This window comes from Camellia sinensis, chromosome 6 (genome assembly GCF_055761805.1).
Source record: "Camellia sinensis isolate YWXY chromosome 6, ASM5576180v1, whole genome shotgun sequence".
Taxonomy (NCBI): domain Eukaryota; kingdom Viridiplantae; phylum Streptophyta; class Magnoliopsida; order Ericales; family Theaceae; genus Camellia; species Camellia sinensis.
Genome location: NC_138966.1, coordinates 175,845,842 through 175,859,137, shown reverse-complemented (window position 1 = coordinate 175,859,137; position 13,296 = coordinate 175,845,842). Strand labels below are relative to the sequence as shown.

At 33.8% G+C, this 13,296-nt stretch overlaps 1 pseudogene; it reads right to left on the bottom strand.

Moving 5' to 3' along the window:
* Positions 1-1,284: 1,284 nt before the first annotated feature.
* Positions 1,285-9,459, bottom strand: LOC114292790 (uncharacterized; annotated as a pseudogene).
* Positions 9,460-13,296: the final 3,837 nt, after the last annotated feature.

Below are 13,296 nucleotides of genomic sequence, written 5' to 3'. Positions count from 1 at the left end.
TAAAGTGATCCATCCAACGGCTGAAATTAAATCTCACCAAAACGACATCGTTTTGGTGAGTAATTTGAAAAAAAAAAATCAGATCTATTTCTTCGTTCCTGTGATTGTGAAGCAGAGCATTAGAGAGACAGAAAGAGAGAAAGAGAAGGGTTGAGAAAAGAGGAGGATCCAAACAGGTATTGGTTGTATGCATTGATTGAATACAAATAAACGATTGACAAACCTAACAAAAATTCAAACAGGTATTGGTTTGTATGCATTGATTGAATACCTTACTGGAAAAACTTCGTTTTCGATTCCATTGAGGGAATGCTTTTATTTATACAAATATATATATATATATATATATATATTTGTATACACAAAAGTATTTATATATATATATATATATGTATATGTATATGTATATATATCAGAATATGTATCTATAGAATTAGTCGATTCCGGTGCGAAATCGGATGGTTCGATCGAGAAAGAGAGAGAGAACAACGATGATTTCCGGCGAAGAAATATTTTTTCTTTCTGTCTCTCTAATGCTGTGCTTCACAATCACAAGAACGAAGAAATAGATCTGAATTTTTTTTTTTTTTTCAAATTACTCACCAAAACGACGTCGTTTTGGTGAGGTTTAATTTCAACCGTTGGATGGATCACTTTAGGAGATCACTTTAGGGTTTAAACTCCAGAGGATCCGGACGCGGCAGAGTTGTTGAGGTGTAGAGAGAATAATTGATAAGTTTGGATAGGAGAGGGTGAGTTAGGATCTATAATTTGAAATTTTGGGCTAAAATATAATTTTTTTTATAAAAAATTTCCATTTAAATGTGACGGTAGAGAGCAAATTGATTACGATTTAAATAGGTTATGGGGTAAATTCAAAATATCAAAAGTTCGGCTGTGAAATTGATTAGATGGGTATAATTTGGAGGAGAAAATAAAATTCCCTCTATTTTTTACGATTTACTTTTTTGCTAAATGCAGACGGTGGTGGTGTTGGGAGAACATTTCATAGAGATGATCACCGAATCCACAATTGTAGGTAGGGATGACAATTTGTCCCGCCCTTGGATCCATTATTTTGGCCGACATGGATTTTTTTTGCCCTAATGAAAAAGCGAGGCAAGGATGGGTTTTTCTCGCTAGCCCGTTTGATCCAGTTTCAGTCTTGATTATATTTTTTAATATATATTTTATATAATTTATTTTTTTAATATAATAAAATTAAAGGTTAAAATATTACACTTAAACATTTATTTCGCTTATTTATTTTTTGTTTTACATTTATTAAATCTTTTCATGTAGGGACATGTTTTTCTCACCATCGGGCTTTATCTCCTCACCATCTAGATTAAATTTATTAAATAAATTTTATATAATTTAAAATGTTTAAATATAATATAACTTATATTACAAATAGTCATTTTTATTCCTTTATTTTTCATTGTACATCTTTTATATCTTATCACTTACAAATTAATATTCAAAATATATTATTTTTTTTGGGGATTATTAATGCTGTTATTTTTAAGATTATAAAATTAATTTGTCCCTACTTTCACTTCCTCTCCAATTTATCCTACAACAATGATAGAGAGTTCTAATTTTGGAATTCTAAAGAGAGCTCTAATAATGTGGTAAGAGAAAAAATAAATAAAAAAAAATAAATAAATGAAAACATAGGCACACATCACATCACATCTAGGGCCTACTCCTTACCACATCACTAGAGCTCTCTTTAGAGTTCCAAAATTAGAACTCTCAATCTTTATTCTTTATCCTGCATATGATATGATTAGGGACAAGGGTAGAGCATTGCAAACCAACCTTACTCCATTGTCATCCCGACTCTGTAGGGTTAGTTTAAATGTGAGTTGTTTTCTGGTTTGGTTGTTGTCTATAATTAATTTCTATACATGTAATATGTCCTGGGTTCTGGGAAATTCTATAAGCTTCTCAATTATGATTTATGAAATATTTGATTATGACTTATTGATGTGTTAGTTATGATTTATTGTAAACATTATTTGGTTATGATCCAAAAACGTTTGGTTATACGAATTTTTTTTTTTTTTTTTTTTTTTTTTGGGTTATAACTCTCATAGGATTAAATTATGAAATTTGTAATGATCAATTCTACAAATGTCATAACTTGTAGTATATAGTATACACCCATAGCATTACCCATACATCTTACATATTTTTGCATATATGCATGTACTTATATTTATAAATTTGAAAAATGAGGAGAGACACAATAGATATGAAAAATGAGTAGTGTATATATATATATATATATATATCGAAAAAGAAAAACAGAGAAAGTAGGTCAAAGAGGAGTTGGTGAGGAAGATGTTGCGGATAGTGGTTTTGAATTGTGATGTTGATATTTTTAGGGTAATTTACACCATTTCTTTTAAATTCTGGATAAAATATAGTAATTTTTGTAAATTTGACTTAATTATATTTGCTTATTTTAAAACTTTAATTTACACGTCTCATTTTGATAATAAAAAATTCGTTAGCAATATAAATGAAAAAATGATATTATTACATTTGTTACAATGAAATATATGTTTTACTTTATTTATTTCTTTTGTCTTCATATCATTTTTATTTGTTCCACGGGATTGTTAGCTGTAACAAACTCCATAAATAAATAATTGTGTGTGGGTCCCACACCCATAGATTTGGTAAAAAATTTGATAGATTATTTGGGATCCCACTGCTGGAAAATCTACTTTTAGTGGCGTTTAAACAACGCCGCTATAAGTGCCCAAAACGCCGCCAATTCTTTTTGTGACGCTTAGCACCAAACACCGAGGACGCGGCCGTCGCTATAGCTTTATGGCGTTTTAAAAACGTCGTGATATTAGTATAGGGGGCGTTTTAAAAACGCCGCCAAATGTCTTACTAACAGTCTCCAACGTCACACTACGATATTTAGCGACGTTTTGAAACGCCGTCATAGACATTTATACATTTTAAAAATTTAGCCGTTAGGGTTGAGATGTAGTGACGTTTAAAAAATGCAGCCATAGCTTCTTTTTTTTTAAAAAAAAAAAATTGTGCTAATTTTATGTGGTTGAACAAAAAAAATACCTATGATAAACAATTATTAAGAACTAATAATTGATGTTTATTAAAATAATAAATAAACTAAGCTTGAAAACAAAATTAAAATACCCGTCATAGACATTTATACATTTTTAAAAAAATAATAAATACTACATGTTTCAGTCATGTCATCGAAGTCACTGCCACCACCAACATTTTCATCTTCTGGGTTCCGAACGTAGCGGCTCATAAAATAACTAGTGTCAAGGGCTTCAACTGAAGGTATAAACATGGCTTGCACATAACAAGTGAACATTGGTGAGTTTGAAAATTCATTAACAATTGATTGCTTTCTGTTAGAAAAACAAAAAAGAAGAAGAAGAAGATTCAAACAAAGGACCTTCTGCCTTGCAAGCGTGCCCCACTTGATATCCTTAAAGAAAAAATGTTGCTTTATCTGCAAAAATTAACTTACAGCCTTGCTTAGTTTCTATTGCCATCATCACTTGCAAATAAGCCTCGATTAAATGTAGAAAATTGCTTTTACCTCTCTGGCCCCTGTTGCGCCTAATCTTTGAACTGGATTTTCTATCAGCAATCTGAAATAAAGAAGAAAAAAAATATGTAGTTGATAAATACATCTTTCTTGGAAATTTCTCAAGTACGAAAGGACCCAAATGACTAGTACATCAATAACAGTTCCATATAGCTGCCAGATATTAGTACCCATGGATCCTTAATTCTTTGCTGCTGAAGCAGCTGAACAGCAAACATGCATAAAAATTGAACAAAGTAAAATGGAAACACATTTCTGATACATTTAAATATAAGGCAAAATATAAAATGACAATTCAAAACAGAATCAGAGTAGGTTATTCGAAATACCTTCCTACTTGAGAATGTACATGCTCCAACTATAGAGGAGAAAGATCAATAGTCATAAACTTTTGATGATTTTACTTTCACCAAAATTCTCCAATAATCATTATTAAGAATTTAAGCTTGCTAGTGAAAAATATCAGACATTATAGTCATTTAAGTCAAGAATGAAAAAAATAAGAAAATAAAGAAGCCATCATGAAAACAAGGGTAATATTTTTATACCTGTATTTTTTGAGTCATACATGCTGACAAGAGAGTCAGCTAGATTGTAAGCCGCATCTATTATAACGATATCATTCTTTAGATTCAAACCAAGTGATTCACGTGATGATTTTGAAAGAAGAGATTGATAGGGAAAAACCACAAGATCAGCTGCAGGGACCACGCTTCAGGAGCCCTAATAAGGACAAGTTCCAATCCTGCTTCCAAGGATAACAAGGTCTTCAATATCCAATGCCCCCTCTTGATAGATCACACTCCTAAACTGTTATTGTAGCTTATATTTCCGAAGCATTGGACATCCAGAAAAAGCCTTAGTCCGGCATATTCTTCCTCCACCACCTAAGTTATACACGTCAACACCATCGCTTTAGTTCCCCATAAACACAAAATAATAGTACTGAACTAGAAAGCAACAAAAATGCATTGAAAGGCCTTCAATGGCTACTCTACAAAACACATTTCTGGTTCAACTGAGATGGACACTTGAATTTAAGCAAATGGTTGTTCTTAATATCTAAATTCTTATAGAAATTCAACAGACAAAATTGATCTTTCATCATTCAACTCTACCCAACCTATTCAGTTTGAAAGTTTATTGCATTTAACCTAAAAGGAAAATTTCTCAATATGAATGAAAACATTACAACACTACTATTATTACCATCCCTATTGGTCCATTCAGATACCAAAGAGAATCACAATATACTATTAACTAGATCATCTATTATGAATGAACAGAATAAAAAAATCACTAAAGAGATGGAGGTATTGCTTAGCATTTAGCAACCAATATGAAGAATATATTTGAGTCAAAGGTTAGTAGTATTAACCAAATTGATGAATTATGTGAAAGTTAATAAGCAAGCAACAAGATTGATCTCTTGTTCTAATTGTTGCAACCTCTGAAATCATTGTACTTTTAATTGTGATTTTGGAGTGACATTGTCTATCAAGTTAACACAATAATTTTCATTGCCAAAACCATGAAATCATTAAGGTATTAATGATGAAAGGAAAGCAAATGCAGGCCAAATTAGCCCGAAAACATGCTTCACAAGATGAATACAAGGTTCAAGAAAGCAGCCATCATCATACCTACCTTCATTTTGGAAACATAGTTTCACATTCAACACAACTACCATACATTTCCAAATTCCATATCTATATATGCATAACATTATGTGAACATAGGAGTATATATTCATGTATATACCCAAGAGTATGGGTAGGGATTTACCTCCCAATCTTCATTCGCCCAAATGCACTTTTTGAACCTAAAACCCCATTCTTGTTACATGGTCTATGCACTTCACTTCTTATATTTGAAGCTGCCTCTGACCTTGAAAAACAGTTTTTCTCAACAGCTAAATCCTCACTAATGGATGAAGAGTTAGAATTATAATCAACATCATTCAGTATATCCCCTTCAAGAATAGTTTTCTTGGAAGCTTTTAAAGCCCTCGAAACTTCTTTATTTTTTACTTCAACAGCTATCTTCAGTTCTTGGATCCTTGCATGATAATGGTCACACATTAGAATATCCTGAATCAAATTAACCATGGTCGATTCACCTATTCGGTCATGATGAATTTACCTTCAGTCTCTTTATCTTCTCTTTTGCCTTTCCAAATTTGCGAAGAGCACGGGCTTCTCCTCTTCCTAGAACATTGCATTTGGCTGTCAATTCTTTGCAACTCCTGTGGAAAGAAGCTATGAATTATGTGCCAACTGACAACTAAAGCAAAAGAAATAAAACTTGTAAAATGACAAAACAAAAGTTAATAGCTATTCCAACATGCCACATAAATCACAATTATGCCAAAAGTGTTCTTTTTTCCTCTTGTATGAGAGAGAGAGAGAGAGAGAGAGAGAGAGAGAGAGGGAGAAGAATCCTGTTGTAAACAAATTTGTTTGTAGTCAGCTAACTGTGTTGCCTATATGTTTGAACTCTACACAGCTGGCTAATCATGACTTTTAGAATTGCATTTTCAGTAAGTATTTCTCAATGTTATACCAATTAACCTTATTTCTATGCTCCTGTTGAGGGAAAATGATTCATTTATCCGTTATTTTGAAGTATTGGAAATGTATACTAAGTTTCCTGAATTGATTAGTAAATGTTCCTGCTCATAATTTCTTTCTAATATGGCATAACAAGGAGGGAAAATGATTCATTTATCCGTTATTTTGAAGTATTGGAAATGTATAGTAAGTTTCCTGAATTGATTAGTAAATGTTCCTGCTCATAATTTCTTTCTAATATGGCATAACAATACCAAACTGCAATGTGATTAAAGGGATAACACAAAAGGATATTTTCTAAACAAGTGCACAGATTTGACATGGTGTTGAAACAAATTCAGCATTTATACTGTTTCAACTTTGTCCTTGAACCAATCAAGCCTAAACAGAAACCCAAACCAGATTGTTCATTGCCTCCGTCCAGAGTTTGAAATTAACATATTTATAATTTATTAGAAAAAAGAAAATACGCCCCCCCCCCCCAAAAAAAAGGGAATGATAGAGAAACTTACTTGTTGCGAATGACCAAAGTCTTTTTTAAAATGTCTATAGTCTCTTTTTTGTTGGCCTTGTTACCTAGAGAAGCAAGTTTCATAACCTCCTCTTCCTCCAGGTTCAAATCAGAGGACCAAATTGTAAATCAGATAGCCATAATAATCAACAAAGTTCGTTTGGAGACTCGAAACATAAATGGTTCTGTCACTAGTATGAAGGCACTTACAGTTTCAATGTTGCGAGCTCTTTGGCCAATGCCATATTCCTTTCTTGTAGCCTCACGCACTCCAAAGTTGATCTATCAAGTTCCTATTATATAGGGAAGGAGCTAAACGAGAAGGTTTCAATCAACCTGTTTAAACATGTAAAACACAAAAAACACACTCAACAATTTGAAAAGAACTGTATGCCTTTGAAAAGAACAATTTGAAAAGAACAGCAATGAAATTAAATTACCTCCTCACTGAGTTCTTCGACATCTTTCTGATGACGCTCTATCGCCGATTTGAGTCCTAAAACCTCCCCTTCCAATTTCTCAATTTCCCTACGTAACTCCTCTGGATTATCTTCGCAATTAATCAATTTTTCATAGAGATTGCCTACTGATTGGAAATAAAGTTGACTAACATTGGCCTCTGAAAAGGCCTGCTTGCATACAGGACATCGTTTCTTCTTCGCATTTGAACAGTGCTCGATACATTGTTGAAGGCTAGGTTTGTCAAAAAAACACATCAAATTGAAGATCTTTCTTGAATAATAATCGATTAAAATGAACAATTGTGAAGATATAACTATAATATGTGAGTATAGAAGTGACTGACCAGAGCTCGTGGAAGACATGGCTGCAAATGGAGATTGATTGAAGGTCTTTGATGATTCGATTGAGATCTTCGTAGCAGATTGAACATATAGGCTTGGCAATTGTGCTACCACCATTGGAGCTTGAAATGCGAGTGATCGAGGGGTCAGAGTTCAAATCTGAGCTTCTGGAAGATGAGAAAAGAGAGTTTTAGCGATAGAAAGTCTAGGTAGAGAGAGAGAAAGAGACGATGGAGCTCACCTTAGTGAAATCAAAATCGCCGGTGCAGATGGTGGTGGCAATGGAGCTTCGAAATAGAAATCGCTCTGAAATCACTGAGCCTCTGAATCTCTACAAACAAGGATCAAGTCAAAATAAAACTGTGGAGCTCTGAATCTCTCACTAAAGAGAGAGAAAGAGAGACGGTGGAGCTCGCTACCTCGCCGGTGCAGATGGTGTTGGCGATGGAGCTTCGAAATCACTTTGAATCTTCAAAATCGCCAGTGCAGATGGAGCTTCGATGGAGCTTAGAGAGGGTTAAGAGAGAGAGAGAGAGAGAGAGAGAGAGAGATGTGTGCGTATAAGGGTTGAGAGAGAGAAAGGGCTGGGATTCAAGATAAGAAAGGATGGAGGACGTGTGTGTGCCTACCGCATTTGGAGGTGTTTTCAATTATAAAATGGTGCCGTTTTGGTTAACAAATATGTGGCGGTTATAAAACGCCGTTAAAAATTAAGAAAAGTGGCGTTTAAAAAAATGTCGTTTAAAAAACGCCGTTAAAACCTATTTTTCCTGTAGTGTCCCTAGCATCACTAAATAAATAATAATTGTTATAACAAGAACTCAAAAAAATTGATGAGTTGTTAGTTACAACAATTATTATTTATTTAGCAATATTAGAGATTTGAATAAAATTATCAAAAAATTTATACTATACTAATATAGTGTGAGAGTAATCAATTATCAAAAAAAATCTGCATAATATTTACTTGGTGCGGAAGTCATACCATATGGGACCCACAGATTTTGTTGGGTCTAAGGAGAAACTTAAAAGCAGATTTTTTAATTTTTTTTGACTCTTTAAAAAAAAATGTCAAATCCCATAAATACGGCTGTAAAATGAATTAAGTTACTTGAACTCGACTTTCATTCATTATATAAATAACTCAAATTAAAATATATTTCAAAGTTTGTCAAGTTTTTAAATCAATTTTAAACAATTTATTACTTTTTGGCATGTGGGTTAAAAGTTAGTTTTTGGCTTTTTAGCTTCTTCAAGTCACATCACTTCTCTCATTTTTTTACATGTTTTTTGAAAAAAAAAAAGTTAAAAAATTAACTTTTAACCTATTCCCCAAAATAAGTCATTCGATAAATCTATATACACTACCAATTTTTTTTTTTTTACTCATTACAAATTCATTTGAAATTAGCACGTTATGTAAGCAAGCTAAACTTGAATACATTTTTAAATTTGTTAAATAACTTAAATAATTTATTACTTGGCTCATCGGTAGTCTTATACTACTATAAATACCTTGTGGTGGAAAGCCCTCAATGCTCATCTCCGTTATCCATCTCTCTCTCCCTTTCTCATAACCCTAGTATGGAATTCACAAGCAGTGACATGAATTCTAATTTTAAGAATGAGATGCAGATGTTACACCCTTCACCGATGGCATGTCAAGAATGCAGTAAGTTGTGCTTTGGTCAACAACGCTTGCTGAGTCACTTCCAAGAATCTCACATAGAGGGTGACAAGATTATTTTCCCTGGAAGACAATGTGATGTAAATCGTAATAATCCTTACAGAAATGACCGAAACCACTATCCCAATCATCTCCGACCTAGTTCTTCCTCACAACCACCATTGTTGTCGCATGAAATAAGACAACAATTCAGTCACAAACCTATGAACCGAAACCCTAATTCCAAAAAACCACAAGTTGTTTATGATGCACCACAAGTGCCTCCTAGAAACAACCATTCTTTCTTTCGAAATCCATCCTTATCATCGCATGCGCATGCAGTAATGGTGGCTTAGCCGATGGCACAACCAACTCCACTACCAATTATCTACAACCACACAATGAGTATTGGTGGTGGTGGTGGCTGCTACTATATGTTAAGGCCTTTGCTAACCCTAGTGGTGCCACCATATCCATTGGTTATGACAAACTATGCATTTGCCCTAGAAGTTAATCGTGCATTTCAGGCACGTTGGTCAAGTGATTTCACAAAGCCATTAAGCAACAAGTTAGATCATCCGATTGAAAAGATGGTGGAAGGAAACAACTATGGCAATGATGGATTCAATTGGAATGGGATTGATTTAACCTTAAGGCTCTAGCTGTTTGAAATTTCTATTTTATTACCGCATCTTTGTCTTAAATCTTTGGTTTTCTTTAATTGTTTATTTATGCATTTGTTTTCTTTGTTTAGTTTGTTGGATGCAAGGTCTTATATCATTGTAATCCTTTCTATATATGTCATGAGTGTTTGAAATAAAGTTTGTTCTTCATTTTGACATTGCGACTGAATTGTATGAGGTTAATTTGTGTCATTGCCCTTCTACCGACTAGAAAAAAATGTTATTACATTAATCTCATACCAAATCATTAACTAATTTCACATTTACATGCATGGGTAAATTACACCGATTTGTCATTGAATTTGATAAATATCGCATTTATGTCCCTGCAATTCTAATTTCAACTGTTACAATATCGATGCAGACCAGTACACATTGACGCAAATTTGATTTTACATAGATTTTGTAGAGAATGCATGTTTGGAGAGATGAAAATGGAGTGAAGTTACTAATTAAATTGTTCCCTTAAAACACATATGCATGTGACATACAAGTGATCATTCTCCATCACTAAAACTATAAAGACTATGGGTATAATTTACATTGTACACATTGTGCTACATGGAAAGCACACCTATAATAAGATCCGACAAAGCAATTTGAGTAAATTAATAAGAAAAATGGAATAGACAAAATTTTAATGTGGTTTCTTAACCTTTTTTTGGTTTTTGATGTAAAGGAATCGTTATTTGGTCAATTGTGTATAACACTAACAAAAAATTCCAAAACCCTAGCTATTTTGACAAATAAAACATGTTTTGAAGTGTATAAAATATATACATAAACATTTTTTTTAGTTTTCGTGTTTATATTACTCAAATTTGACAATCTAAGAATAAAATTATGTTTAGTTCTTGTTTTTTCATGTTCTTTTTCCTTCTCTATCTCGCACTTTACTTTCCTAAATGTTGTACGATACAAATGTTGTTAGCAAATTTAGACAGAATGTTGCAATGTGTTAGGACTAGAGAATCGACACATAAATTTACATTGCATATATCATTCTAATAATATGACAATAGGATTTCAAATTAAAACTGTTAACTTTTCAATTGTAGCATGATCCATTTAGACTTTGTTTTAATTTACAAAACAAAACTTTAGCACTTCTCCTGAGGAAGGAATTAGACAATGAAAACTTGAGTGACTCTTGGATAGCATGTGGAGGTGATAGAAAAATGAGAGGCGAAAGAATGGACTAAGACGAAGACTTGACTTACTGAAAACCACTAAAAACCTAACTCTTATACATGTTAAAGCATCTAATTAAAAATCAATTGATAATAAGCATAATGGTTAGTGTGTGGAGCATGAATAGGGCAAGAGGGTTATAGTTTCTAGCATGTTGAGCCATAAATTTTTTGATTCAACAATAGAATTTGAAGTTAGTCAGGATCGTGATTTTTGTAATTAGGAGAATTTTCTCCTTAATATTTCCACGTAAAATCTTATGTACAAACTTTATATTTTCCACGGATTGCATGATTAAATAGAATTTGGATTTAATAATTACTTTGATAAATTAAAATCGAAAATTGGAATTTTATAATGACCAATAATTTTGCAAGTGGCGAACTTTTCACTTTTGAAAAAGCCCAATTCTTTTCCAACAAGCTTTTAAGTCATAAAGCCTAACCTAATATAGTGATCCCGGTATTCCCTGTTGTTGTTGAACTGTGATCCGGACTGGGTTCCGTAGATTTGTTGTTGTCTTATCCTCTTTTCTATCCCTTACTCTTTATCTTAGAGCTTTAGGTTGTGTTGGACTTGTTGGGAATAGGTTGGTGATGTTTTAAAACTTAAAAATCCTTCCCCAGATTTTGGTCCCTCCGCTCGAGCGGCTCTTTTGACGCTCGAGCGGGACTCTGTTGTTGCTTGTCCGCTCGAGCGGGGGTGTTGGCGCTTGAGCGGGGAAATCACCCATCCAGTTTTTCGTTTGCAGTGGTATACGTTCGAGCGGGGGAGTTTGACGCTCGAGCGGGCATCTTGTCTGTAATAGTTCTGGGAGCGTGCATCCGCCGCTCGAGCGGGGGATTGGACGCTCGAGCGGGGAGTTCGTCGCTCGAGCGGGGTGACCTGTATAACACACCGAGATTCAGTTTTTTGAATCACTTTTCCATTTCCTTTCTCTCTCTTACTTTTCCGAAAAGCCATTGGAGAGCACCTCACTCTAAAACCTAACTTCTCTCTAAGGGTTGATCTAGTTAGAGTGTTTTCCTCACCTTGGGCCTTTGTAAGAAGTGTGTTGATCGTCGAGGGCTTCGTTGTGATCCAAGAAATTTGGGATTTGGAGTACTTTGATTTCGGGTCATCTTCTCCTTTTGAGTTCTCCATTTGAGGTAGGGATTCTCCTTGTTCTTTTTCAATACTCCGTCTATAGATAGATATGTGGTAATTTTTGTACTGCATGAAAATTGTACCATGTTGGATTTGTTTGAAAATCATGAAATAAACCTAGGGTTGGTTGTGTGGAGAATGGTTTTGGCTTCATTGATTGTTGTCTTGGCTAAAATAAATATAAATTAGCATGTTGTAGTTAATAGAACAAAAGCCCTAAATTATATTTTAGTTGAGTAAATTATAATGGGGGTTTGTTGACCATTGTGTGTAAATCTCTTTTGTCAAAATGAGTGTGGTAAGGGTGTTAATGCATAAGGGATTAACCATTGCTTTGGAGTTGATTTTATGGAAACAAGATTAGTGGAGTTGGTTTTGTGATAACAAAAAGGAAATGGAATCGTTTTAGTGAAAATGAAGGAAGTGTTTTCGAAATAAGTTTGAGAATTGGATTGTTGTATCTTGAGTGTTAAACACACATGTAGAAATTGTATTCTTAACTATCATGTTAATATTGTTGTTGGGTTTATGATTCATGATATTTGAGTCTTTTAATAGATGTACTAACTATGTGCATCTAGAGGTTTTGTCCTTGGTCATCGGTGGAGGATGACACGATTGTGTAGAATTGTCGGGTTTGCATTTTGCCATTGATTAATTGAACATCGTATGTGATGAAGTGCTAGATACATTATTTATATGTATATTTGATCGAAAGGAGATGGTCATGTGTTCTTATGCTTTAACACATTGCTGGTGTCTTGATAGTTTACGTATATGCATTATACATGTTGGTTATACCTTGATGTGTTGTGATTGTTGGTGTTATGCCCCGCGCTGAGAATCAAAAGGTATCATACCCTTCCAGCTGGCGACTGGAGAACTGACCGCGCTTAGAATCAAAGGTGTCATACCCTTCCAGTTAGCACCTGGAGAACTGACTGTGCTAATAATCAAGGGTACCATACCCCTCCAGCTAGCACCTGGTAAACTGGCTTGTTGTTAATGTTGTTGAGTGCGGTATATTGTTGGCTTACTATGCACATAGCTAGTAGAGTGAAATGGGATTGTTGTTGTTTCGTTGTAACTGAAAATATCATGGATTTGATTGGTTAC